This window comes from Hyla sarda, chromosome 3 (genome assembly GCF_029499605.1).
Source record: "Hyla sarda isolate aHylSar1 chromosome 3, aHylSar1.hap1, whole genome shotgun sequence".
Lineage (NCBI taxonomy): Eukaryota > Metazoa > Chordata > Amphibia > Anura > Hylidae > Hyla > Hyla sarda.
Window position 1 is genome coordinate 187,135,516 of NC_079191.1, and position 13,360 is coordinate 187,148,875.

At 46.2% G+C, this 13,360-nt stretch overlaps 1 protein-coding gene across 1 annotated transcript in view; it reads left to right on the forward strand.

Annotated features, from left to right (window-relative positions):
* Nucleotides 1-13,360, forward strand: part of MCPH1 (microcephalin 1) — a 317,389-nt gene that overhangs the window by 63,485 nt on the left and 240,544 nt on the right. The window lies entirely within an intron of this gene.

Below are 13,360 nucleotides of genomic sequence, written 5' to 3' on the forward strand. Positions count from 1 at the left end.
GTACAAACAATAACATAACCTCCACTAAGGACATTTTTTCTACAACGAACCCCAGCTTCTACCCTATTAATTCCAGAGTCGAAGCAATGGATGTATATCAACGTAGAGTGGAAATGGATCTGCGCAATCTAGAAAGACAGACATCAACATCACCCACTAATTTCAATAGGAAGGAACAAAAAGCTTTACAAGATTTAAAAAATAATCCGCACATATACATCAGACAGGCAGATAAGGGAGGATCTGTGGTTATTTTGGACAAAGCTCTTTATGAGAGAGAGATCATGAATATGTTAGGGGATGTAACAACATATAAAAGAATTCCATCCGATCCCACTAATGTGGTGAGAACGAAATTGGAATATATACTGGAGGAAGGGGTTGTGTCTGATATAATCACTGAAAAACAAAAAGAATTCCTTAATCCCAAATATCCAAAAATACCGGTTTTTCATGCTCTTCCTAAGACCCACAAAAATGTTTTCCCACCCCCTTTCCGCCCCATAGTTGCGGGTATTGATTCGCTCCTTGAGCGTCTGGGCAATTGGCTTGATCATATGCTACAACCCCTGGTCCAGAGAACGATGGGCTATATTAGGGATACAAAGTCTCTTTTAAATGCCATGTCTAAAATTGAGTGGAAAAGTGGCTTTGAGTGGGTCTCCTGTGATGTGACATCACTATATAGTTGCATACCACATGACAAGGCTGAACTAGCGCTGACATATCATCTTAACAAATACACTGAGTACAGTCCTTGTCTAAGGCAGTATATAGTTGAAGTGTTGGTTTTTCTGCTACAATACAATTATTTTACCTTTTAATGGTTTGTTTTTTCTTCAGGTTACTGGTTGTCCCATGGGGGCCAAATTCTCCCCCTCCCTCGCTAATCTTTACATGGCATTCTGGGAGGAGCATCGTCTGTATGCTGCCTGCAATCCGTACCAGAGCTACATCTACTGGTACGGCAGGTATGTAGACGATCTCCTCCTAATATGCCAAGGGTTGGGGGAGCATAAGTTTGATGGTTTCTTGTCTTGCCTAAATGACAACGATTTGAATTTACGCTTCACTATGGTCAGAGAAAAAGAAGCGATTAGCTTTCTTGATGTTACCCTGATGGGTAACAAACGTACTCTAAAAGTTGACACAAGTATGTTCCGCAAAACCACAGCGGGTAACAGCATCTTGCATGCCCAAAGTGGACACCCTGTTCATACCACAAAAAATCTCCCCATATGGGAATACATAAGGGCAAAAAGGGCGTCCTCGAATGACACATTTTATCAGTCAGCAAGTGCTGGCATCACTGGAGGCCTAAAACGCAGGGGTTACAACGCCATGCTTGCTAGGGCAAAATCCATTGCTGATGCTAAACCAAGGGATGAGTATCTGCTTCCTTCATTTAAAGAAAATGAGTGGTGTTTCACTCCTACTTTCACCACTCCTTCTAGCCAAAATTTTGATCAAATTAAAAATATAATCACTAAACATGTTCCGGTACTGCTACAAAATGATGATATGGCGAAGCTGCTGTCTGGAGGGGTTAGATGTGTAGCTAAGAAAGCTAGATCTCTAGGGTCCATTTTGTCACCCAGTGATCTACCGGTTGACAAACCCACTAACACATGGCTCCATACTAATGGGAGCCACAAATGTGGCAGGTCCCGGTGCAATATGTGCACTCTAATGCCCTCCTCCCACCAGTTTGTGTCAATGGCAACAGGCACTAGCTACACCATAAAAAGCTTTATTAATTGTGACAGCGAATATGTTGTATACTGTGTAACATGTGTTACATGCAGAATGCAGTACATAGGGTGCACGGGGCGGAAACTAAAAAGGATTTATGAACATCTTGCCATTCGCCCTAGTTTCTCCTCCTGATCCATGTCTGGTTTGACCAGGCATTTAGTGGAGCATCATGAAGGAAAAAGTAACACCATCTCCATCCAGGGAATTGAGAAAGTACCCCCCCCCCCCCCCCCCAAACGGGGAGGTGATTGGTTACATACTCTTCATACGAGATAGGCTTTTTGGATCTTAAGGATGGAAACACGTGCTCCTATGGGTCTTAACTATAGAAATGACCTCATGTATTTTTACTAAATTAGTATTTTTTCTTCTAGTTTTATGTGGTGTTTTTTGTATTTTTTGTCTTGGTTATGGTAGGACATATTCGCCGTCTGAGGTTTGTGCTGCGATCCCTGTCTCGGCTGTTTTTAGGTGCTATCATGGTATACATTTAAGAGACCTAAATTATATGTTACATTTTTATATATATTTTCTCGTTTTTTGACCACTTAGGTTGTTAATGATTTACAGGGTTTTTCCCTTACATTTGCATGCGATATGTCTGACACCATTTAAAGTCAAAACTGGGGTCCCTTATGTGGCTTGTGCTAGTATTAATGGTTTGCGGAATACATGCGTACCCGCAGGTTCCCATATGTATGTGTATGTATACTAGGACATTCGTGAATTTATCATGTCTCTGAGAACACGATTTCATGGCAGCCTCAGTATATGCTCACATATATTCCTTCTATCAGTGGTCTCGTGCACATTGTGCGCTCTGTGCATCTATGCTTACATTTATTCATTTTGTATTTATTGTTCATACCTTCATACAATTTTTCATTTTTTTATTTATATTTTTTTGATTTTTGTGTTTGGACAGCTATACGGTCCATAGTGGTTGCGCAGTAGACATTTAGTATTTAACCCGCCTAATCTAAAAACATGTTTCTTATTACTTTCTCAGCATTTACTGTCATATTTTGCTATTGGGTAAATTCCCATGTATATCATTATACTTATATGCGGTTTTTGTACGTATAGGTTAGGGTTCATAATATGCGTTTTATTTACTATATTTTTTCTTAGTGTGCTCTGGGTTTTTCCAATGCTGACTATGCTATGACAGTCCAGCCACCCGGGTATACTCCATGAGAGGCCATTGTCACGATTCGGCTGACTGGAGATGGATCCTCTGTGCCAGAGAGGGATTGGCGTGGACCGTGTCGGTGGACCGGTTCTAAGTTGCTACTGGTATTCACCAGAGCCCGCCGCAAAGTGGGATGGTCTTGCAGCGGTGGGAGCAACCAGGTCGTATCCACCGGCAACGGCTCAACCTCTGACTGCTGAGATAAGCGCGGTACAAGGGAGTAGACAAGAGCAAGGTCGGACGTAGCAGAAGGTCAGGGCAGGCAGCAAGGATTGTAGTCAGGGGCAACGGCAGGAGGTCTGGAACACAGAATAGGAACACACAAGGAAACGCTTTCACTGGCACAATGGCAACATGATCCGGCGAGGGAGTGCAGGGGAAGTGAGGTATAAGTAGGGAGTGCACAGGTGAAGGTACTGATTAAAACCTGCTGCGCCAATCAGTGGCGCACCGGCCCTTTAAATCGCAAAGACCCGACGCGCGCGTGCCCTAAGGAGCGGGGCCGCGCGCGCCGGGACAGCACAGACGGGGAACGGGTCTGGTAAGGGAATCGAGATGCGCATCGCGAGCGGGCGCGTCCCGCATCGCGAATCGCATCCCGGCTGGGAGCAATATCGCAGCGCACCCGGTCAGCAGGTCTGACCGGGGCGCTGTAAATAAGAGAACGCTGTGAGCGCTCCGGGGAGGAGCGGTGACCCGGAGCGCTCGGCGTAACAGCCATTATACAATAATACTGCATTGTTTGCATGCATTAAACGTCATCATACGTACACTCATATGACAAACAGGTCACTCATGGGTTAATCAGCCATCTTTCTTAACTCAATTAGATCTTACCTAGCCGCACCCTCCTTTCTTTCTGGCTACCTTCCATATGCCACGTCACATCCTGTTCGACGGAGGCGGGGATTTTTTTCCACGGTGGGACCCGTCCATATGTCAGTGGGTATTTAAACCCCCGTGTGCCATGACTAAGAGCAACTGCTCGAAATGCGTCGGCGTTTCACCCCCTTTTGTTTTTAAGTGACATGTCACTTGCCATCTTGTGGCGAATTTCCATGTTTTAATTAGTTGCCATTAAAGGTTAAGTTTTACTGGATACCTCCACCCAGGAGCTGGACCCCCTCCACTTCTTTTTCTCAGTATCACGGGGAGTGGCGGCTCCCTGCCTCCGTGCTCCGGGACTATTGCCTGATGCTTGGCACACATGGACTTTGGTGAGCTGATCTATTCCTCTGTGTTTCTCTTCTTCAAAGATAGACTTATCACATACCCTCTCTTTGATTATTTGTGGTTATAATACAAGATATGGTAATAGATTTCGGGATGGGGTGGAATAGATGGGACGTTAGGAGGGAATTTTTTGCCTCAAAATATGACACTTTGCATTCTCCTGGGCACATTATTCTACAGTGTTTGAGCAATTTCATTGATGATTTTTTTCTGTTACTCAGTTATGTTTCTTAAATTTTATGTTTTATTAAATGTTGACAAGTCTAAAATTCATGAGTTGGAAGGGGGCGTGGCTTGCCTATGGAGGAGTGAGGACGTGCTTTGCTTTGCTCCGCTCTCCCGCGTGCTCTTGTCCCGCTATATCAGCAGCTAAACCCTCCACCCCACGCTCATGTCTCACCGTAAGAAACGCAGAAACCTTGCTGACCGGCTTGCTGACGACTCTGGTGCCATTACCCGCTTTTTCGGCAGGCAATCTGCCCTGGACCCCGGCACCTCTGCTACCAAGATGGGCGCCGCCATACGCTCTCGCTCCCTGGCCGGGGATCTGAACAGGGCGGGCTCTGCCTCTCCACCACTCTCCCAGGGCTCTGACCCCGCAGATTCGGAGGAAGAGGAATCGGGCAGTGAATGGGACATCAAGTCTTACCTCAGGGCCCTCCCGACCATGCAGGATTTTGAGCGCTGCATCTCCCGGTTTGAAAGCACCTATATGAGCTCGTGAAGGGGGAGCTTCGCTCTCTGGGTCACATCTCACCGACCTTGATCAGCGCCATGACGCCTTTCAGGACTGCGTGGACTCTCACTCTAAGGTACTCCAGGAGCATTCTCTACAAATTGCTGAGCTCCTCTCCCATCAGGAGGACCTTAAGAATCGGCACCGCCGAAACAATATTCGATTGCGGGTTGTTCCGGAGTCAGTGGCTCCCCTGACCTGGATGCTGCGGCATACACCACTCCCTGGGCCAAAAACCGCCTGACAACGCACCTCCCAGGGATGTTATTTGCCGGGTGCACTTCTTCAAGGAAAAGGATAAGATCATGCTAGCTGCCAGAGTTCATGGACCGGTGGACTTTGAGGGCACTCCAGTTACCTTGTTCCTGGATCTCGCTAGGCACACCCTCCAGCTACGGAGGGCGCTGAAACCCCTGCTGGACTTGCTACGATCCCGCTCTATCCCTTACCGTTGGGGATTCCCCTTTCAGCTCATTGTCCGTCATGGAGGTAAAACCGCGGTTTTCCGCCAACTTGGTGACCTTCCCAAGTTCCTGGCTACCTTGGAATTCCCTATCGTTGCCCTTCCGGAGTGGCCAATACCGCTGTGCCCTGTACCGCCTCCTACTACGGAGAAGTGGCAGCCTGTGTGTCGCAAATCTCCACCCTGGGTTAGAGGGTCGCCTCAATCCAATCCTCCATGAGAACCTCTCCTCTCTAGGTCTCGCTGATACCCCTGCTTACTTGGCCTCTGGCGCTGGTGACTGACTGTGTCTGACTACTGTCCACCTTAATCCTACCTGTGTTCTGTTATAGTGCATACACTTTCATGTCTCTGCCATGTTATTTAATTGTGTATAGTATTTTTGCTCACTTGTTATGGGGGTGGAGAGGGGGGTTTATCTTCTCCTTCATGTTATGTTGCTTTATGCTGCTGTTGTGGGGGGGGGGGGGGGGGCGGGGTAGGGTAGAGGGTGCGGGTTTTGTTTTTCTCGGGCTTTCATTTCCCCAAGTTCCACTGACGACCAGGCTGGCCGTCTTTTGGGTTGTGGATTCTCCTGGGCCTCTGCCGGGCCGCACTAGTCTCTCTTTCCCTTCTCTCTGGCTCTGATGCCACTTGATTCTCCTCCTTACTTTCGCTTCTGGTTTATGTTGTCTTCTCCCTGTGTGTTTTCCTCCCTCCCTCTTGCCTGCCCTCCTCCCTCTTGTGCCCCCCCCCCTCTTCCTCCCCTTCCCTTTTTTACTACCCATGCTATGGATTCTCTAGCTGTGTGCTCCTTTAACGTTAGGGGCCTTAATGTACCGGAAAAAAGGCGCCAGATTCTCTGTGATCTTCATAAGAAGGGTGTATCTGTGGCCCTTTTTCGGGAGACCCATTTTCTCTCCTCCTCCCCTCCATCCATAAAAGACCGTAACTATCCTGTTTGGTATCATTCTATGAACCCCTCTGCTAAGGCTAAAGGTGTGTCTATAGCTTTTCATCGAACCTTCCTACCCTCTGTTACTAAGGTATTCGAGGACCCCACGGGTAGATACCTGTTCGTACAATTCTCATGCCTCCCATGTTTTCACCCTAGTCTCTGTTTATTTCCCTAACCAGGGCCAAGTTGCTTTTGCTCTCATGGGTGGTGACTTCATCATGACAGATCATCATGGGTGGTGACTTCAACTTGATCTGGGACTCGACAGTGGACTCCTCTTCTGGTAGGTCTTCGCTTTTTTTGCAGCACTCCGTAGACTACGTAATGAATTTCACTCCCGTAGGCTCATAGACCTATGGAGGGTCCTCCATCCGAATGATAGAGATTATACATACTATTCTCCCACACACCACTCCTATGGTCGGTTGGACATGATCTTTGTCAGCCACCCCCTCCTGTCCCTTGCCCCACACTCCTCCATAGGTAACATGGTATGGTCTGACCATGCCCCGATCCTGTTCAAGTTCCTCTTCTCCCCTCCCTCGCCTCGCACTTTTACCTGGAGGCTCAATGATAATCATCTTAGGGATGAGCTGTGCAGCGCGAAGGTCCGCCGGATGATCTCCGATTTTGTTGTCATTCATAGCTCGGATGACACCCCTGCTCCGATAAAATGGGAGACCCTTAAATGTATGCTTCGGGGGGTGTTAATTGCACATGGAGCTCGGCTTAAAAAGATGGCCTCTCAGACTCTGGCGGACCTCTTCACTGAATTGGCCTCCCTCGAAGCCCTCAATAAACTGCATTATACCATTGACACCCACGCCCGTATCTCCACTACAAGACAAAAACTGTTATCCTGCTTGGACAAGAAATCACTTTGTGTCTCTGAATGGGTCCATAGGGGTTACTATGAGTATGGTGACCGCTGTGGCACGTGGTTGTCTCGAGCCTTACACCATAAACTCTCCTCCACGTATGTTCTTTCTTTGCACTCTGCTTCCCGAGGTAGGATACATACCACCTCTTATATTGTGGAGGAATTCCGTGCTTATTATGAATCCCTCTACAGTATCCGAGGCCACTATGCTGACCTTGCCCCTGATGTTCTCCGGGATAAGATCAGAACATACATTTCCTTACACAAACTACCTTCTCTTCCCCCCCCCCCCCCCCCCCCCCCCGACTCCTGGGAGGCACTGGAGGCGCCATTGGGGACTGAGGAATTACTTTCTGTGATTTCTGGCCTGAAAAATGGCAATGGCCCGGACGGCCTTACGGCACGCTTCTACAAAACTTATAGTGAACTTTTGGTGACTCCTATTCTTGCCTCCTTTCACGCGGTGGCGGCTGGTACTTCCTTCACTCCTCAGTCCCTAATGGCGCATATAGCTGTACTCCCCAAGCCGGACAGGGATGCGGGCCTTTGTAGCCACTATCGTCCCATTTCCATATTGAACATTGATCTCAAGCTGTATGCCAAGCTTTTGGCGCTATGCCTGGGCTCCCTGCATTGATTCACAATGACCAGGTGGGCTTTGTGGCGAGCAGGGAGGCCAGGGACAATACCCTGAAATCAATCTCTCTCATCGCCGCTGCCAGATCTCAGCGTATCCCTATGTGTTTGCTTTCCATTGACACTGAAAAAGCGTTCGAGAGTCAGTTGGGATTTCTTGCTTCTACTTTTAGAAGCTCTTGGCATGGGTCCTGTTCTCCTTCGCTCCATCATGGCTCTCTATGCCGGGGCTTCGGCTCAGGTCCATGTCAATTGCACGCTCTCTTCTTCGTTCCCTATCCACAATGGTACCCGCCAGGGGTGCCCGCTTTCGCCCCTCTTGTATGTGATCACTATGGAGTATCTGGCGGTGACATTGACACAGAATCCCTCCATTCCGGGTTTAGTGCTTAAAGATCGCCCTTACAAATTGTCCCTATATGCTGACTACCTCCTGCTATATGTTACCTCCCCCCACACCTCCCTCCCTGTTGTGCTTTCTGAATTCTCATCCTTTAGTGCTGTATCTAACTTCAAAGTGAATACCCATAAATCTGAACTGTTAAACATTTCCCTTCCTACAGACACTCTAGCATGGCTTACCTCCCAGTTCCCCTTTCGCCATTAACATCTCTTAAATTCTTTACCCTGCTATTCAAGATTGAGTCAGACCTGAAACAATGGCGCCTCCTCACCTTGTCCTGGTTTGGGAAGATGGCGGCTTTGAAGATGGATGTGCTTCCCAGAGTGCTATACCTGATGCAGACCCTGTCCATACACGTTCCTGTAGCTTATCTAAACTGTCTTCGTACAATCTGTTCTAGATTGTTATGGTCACCCTGGGGCCCTAGACTGGCCCACCGTATTTTGATTAGACGTAAAGAGAAGAGGGGTGTTGGTCTCCCAGACTTCCGTCTTTACTACTTGGCTACGGTCTGCACCAGGATTGTCGATCTCTGTCAGCCCTCCAGCTCCAAACAATGGGTTACCCTTGAGACACTCTTATCCCCTCTTCACCCTGCTGCGCTCCCTTGGATCCCTCCTGATCTTCGCTCCTCGGGCGCAGATCTTCCCTTCCTCTCTAGAGTCCTTCTCCCTGTTTGGGATCTAGCGTTGGGAAAGTGACCGCTATCTAGCAGGCCTGGCCCCCTAACTCCCCTCTTTAGCAATCCCCAATTTGCAGACCCCCAGGGCATTTGGGCTCTCCTGGGACTCCCAGCGGCCTCTTCCCCTCACATATTTCATGCCCTTAGCGGTTCGGATCTGATAGGACCACCTCCTGTGACTTCCCGTCCCACATGTTCCTGGCTCTTATATAGGGGCTACAACAGTATTATGCCTCACTACACCCGAGGGCCCAGCTTGCTAGGCAGCTCACCCCCTTTGAGCGGTTGTGTGTGTGTGGAGTCTAGTCCCCCTTCCCATGTGGTTTCTCAAGTCTACGGAGTGCTGCGGGCGGAGATGGAGACCGACCTTAAACCCCCTTACATCCTGAAATGGGAGGTAGATTTGGGTGTATCTATATCCGAATCGGACGTGTCGAAACTCTTACTCCTGATGCATAAAACCTCTCTTTCTTCTAATTCGCAGGAACGCAACTACAAGATACTTTCCAGGTGGTACAGATGTCTGGATAGGCTTCATGCCATGTTCCCGACGGTGTAGGACTCTTGTTGGCGTTGTAATTCTGCTGTGGGGTCTTATCTCCACATTTGGTGGGACTGTCCCCGTCTTAGGCCGTTCTGGACATCTGTATTTGCCTTGTTTAATCAGGTCTGCTCTGACACTGTCACGCCTTCCCTGCTCCCCGCCCTCCTCTCGCTCTATTCCTCCTCCATTCCACATGCTAAAGGGGGGTTGTTGCGACACTTCCTGAGTGCTGCTCGCACCGTTATTCCCCAACACTGGAGGTCCCCTGTCGAAACTGGAGTTTGTGGAAATCTTGAATAAGTTCCGTAGAATGGAGGAGCTTATAGCGTGTGATGGGACTCGTTTCGGGAGTCCCCTGCCTTTACGGCCTGGCTGGCATAGATCCCCTAGCTGCCCGCCTGGGTATGCCTTCTACCATGTCCTCACCGGTATCCCTTCCCCTGTATACATTTATATACTGTGTATGTGTAACTTTACCGATAATTACTTAACACATAAAGTACTTATTAGATGTTTATATGGGACATCACGCAATGCTACTTAGTTTCCTGTATATTGTAAGGTAAAACTCCTCCTGGGACAATAAAATGTCTTGCACAGCTTTTGTCACAGTTTACGCTACAGGAGTTTACCTCTGCATTCTTTATTCTTGTAACATGAAAAGCACATTCAGGTGGCATTGCTTGTAACATGATGTCTGAAATATTCATATTATCAATTAAGTTACAGTTTCAAGTTATGAGAGTGCTGGCAGATTGTTAGTGTTTTATTTTATTGTGGAAGAAATCCCAAGTGTAATGAGACTGATATTAATGGTGTATAACATTGGTTGTACAGACTTCAGCTGTCCTAAATTTAATTTATTGTCATAGGGTCTGGTTATTGTGTGTGTGTGGTATATGGGACAGTCTCACACCATCTGAGTCACGAGTAAACATTACACAGTCCTTATGATTCAGAATCCTAAAATACTGACCTCCTGGGTAACCAAGAAAGGTTGGTGTTGAAGTCAAAATAAATGAGGCATAACTCCAAGGAAATACTTTCACTGAAGAATACAGAATACCCCTACCTTTAGCTGGTTTATCTCCCAAATCTGTTGAGACTCCTGCTTTGCTCAGATACTTTTTGGTCTGTTTTGACACGTCTCTATGTTTGATAATAGTGCTTTGCCAAGGATTATGTAGAAGATGGGGAAAACAAGTATTGTACTGTATAAACTGTACTTAAGAAACAAATGGTCAGAGACAAGAAAATACAGCTTTTCTTAATTCATATATTCTGTTTATATAACCAGTCAGTATAAGATGTGCTTAGGTCTGACACCTGCACCCCCACAGCGGTGCAAAGAACTTCAACATTGTCCTGTTGGATCAAATAAGGCAAGGCTTAAGGCACTGTTATCGCCACTATTAAAAGTAAAGTGAATTCAGGAAGAGCAGCAGTAAACCTTAAAATGTGCAATTGGCCACAGCTGCACCAAACTATCACTAGAAATTAGTTAATTGAGTTATTTTGAAGACCGCAGCAGGACCCCATTCACCAACATTCACTGCTGCTGGATTCAGACAGAGCAACCCAGCCATCTTTGACCGCAGCCAAAGTCACCATGTAGCCTTAGCCTAAATGATGGCAGTTAGCTACCTCGTCCCAGAAACTTTGCTTCCACTCCAGGAATCAGCTTTAGTAAATTGTTGGTTAAATGTACAGCTAACATACCCTAAGGCTATGTTGACACTTAAGAATTTCTGCACGGAAATGACCGCATGGGATTGTGCTGTCTTATAGACTGCAATGCATTCTGTGCGGAGTCTGCAGAAAGAATGAACAGGTTCATTCTTTCTGTGGACACAGAATTCGGAATTTCCACGGAAAAACATCTGGCACAGAAATTCTGCCATGTGCACAGAGCAGTAGTGGAATATCCGTGTAGAATTCCAATGTGTAATTCCGCATGGAAATTCCAATGTGTGAACATAGCCTAAAAGGTGTTGTCCAGTAAACAGAAAAGAGGTTATCTTTTCTTCTCAACTTCCACCCTGCTCTTGCCCCAGAAGTATAAATTCTAAGAAAAGAGGGGAATGCAATGTCCAATAGGTGCACTTGAACTGCTATTACACTTGTCATGTGGATGTGGTTTCCCTTGCATTTGATTATCGTAACTTGGCACAAACCACCTCTCATTTGGAAAGGTGCATACTTCTCAGATGTGGCAGTGGAATGCCGGGGAGCAGAGTATGTAATAAATGTACTGCTCCCCAGACAACCCTCTATAAATGGTCTCTCTCCTTCCAGACAACTTCCTTAAAGGGGTACTCTGGCCCTAATACATCTTATTTCCTATCCAAAGGATAGGGGATAAGATGTCTGATCGCGGGTGTCCCGCCACTGGGTACCCCCGCAATCTGTCATTCAGCACCCACCTTTGAGCTCTCCGCAGCGCAGGAGGCTCCAAGTGTGCAGCATGACAATCCCGGGGCCGGAGTATTGTGATGTCACGACTCCGCCTCTTGTGACATCATGCCCCCTCAATGCAGGTCAATGGGAGGGGATGTGACGCCCCAGAAAAAGGCTCTAAAGTCTAGGCCACTTGACCGCTCACCTTACTTTTGATATCTTCATATGTCAAACTAGTATCTTGCCTAGGCCTCAGTAATTGTTACAGTCAAAAGATACAAATCCTCCAAATGATAAAATGAAGCTGTCATCTGTAAGGTTGTCAAACTAATAATCTAGTGTAATACAGATTTTTTTTTTTTTAAGATTTCTCTGTTTTTACATCTCCACAAGATATGGTATAACAACCAGATTGTTGGGGGTCCGACCCCTTGGATCCCTGTCTTCCCTGAGAACAGGGACAAATTTATTCCTGAAATTAATTATTCAGACTGTGCCTGTGCCACTATGAAGTGATCTGTGGTCCGTGCCATTCATTCTTATGACCAATATGCCCCCATTCTCTGTATCGACGAGGGTCTCAGTGGTGTGACTCCCACTTGATCTCTTCTTATAGGTGATATTCTAATGTAATGGGAAAACGCCTTTTAAGCATTTTTATGAATTAAGCAAAGAGGATGGGGAGATGTATTAAGTTGCTTATCCTTAACTTTGGTATACCAGCTTGGGTCTATTTCAGTGTGCATTACTAAGATAAAACCTCCACTGAACTTTTCACATACAATAGAATGCTAAGTAAAAATTACTGAGATGGAAGAGTAAGTTTGGCAAATTTGTCAAACTAATAATTGGGTGAGGCCAATGTATTCGAATAAACTAAAAGTCCTTAAGCTATACAATTGTTAATGAGCAATATATGACCCTCTTAAAGGTCAGCTCCTATATAATAAATCATATTAGGAGCAAATTAAAGTGTTTATATTTGAGCTGATGTTTCAGTATACAATGTCTGAAACAACTTGCTGTCCGTCAGTGTCTGCATCCATATATAGTGATTTGGGCAGAATGTGGATATTTCGAGGGATGGGAAACCCCTTTTTTTATACAGTACTATATTATACTGATTTACGTAATCGGTTATCTGTTGTTCTAGAGAGTATAGAAGTAGTGTTACAAGGTGTTTTTGTTGTAGTTTTACACTTAGCATTTTCCTGTTACCTGACTAACATTTTCCCTCGGAAAGCCTATTGAGTTTTTTTCTGAGGATGCATTTAACACCTGGGAATGAAAGAAAGCAGCTTGATAACTGTTCCTAAAATGGACAGAGATGTCAGCAGAGAGCACTGTGCTCGTGATTCAGCAGAGAGCACTATGTTCCAAAAAGAAAATAATTTCCTCTGTAGTATTCAGCAGCTAATAAGTACTGGGTTAAGATTTTTTAATTGAAGTAATTTACAAGTCTGTTTAACTTTCTGGCACCAGTTGATTTAAAAAGAAAAGTT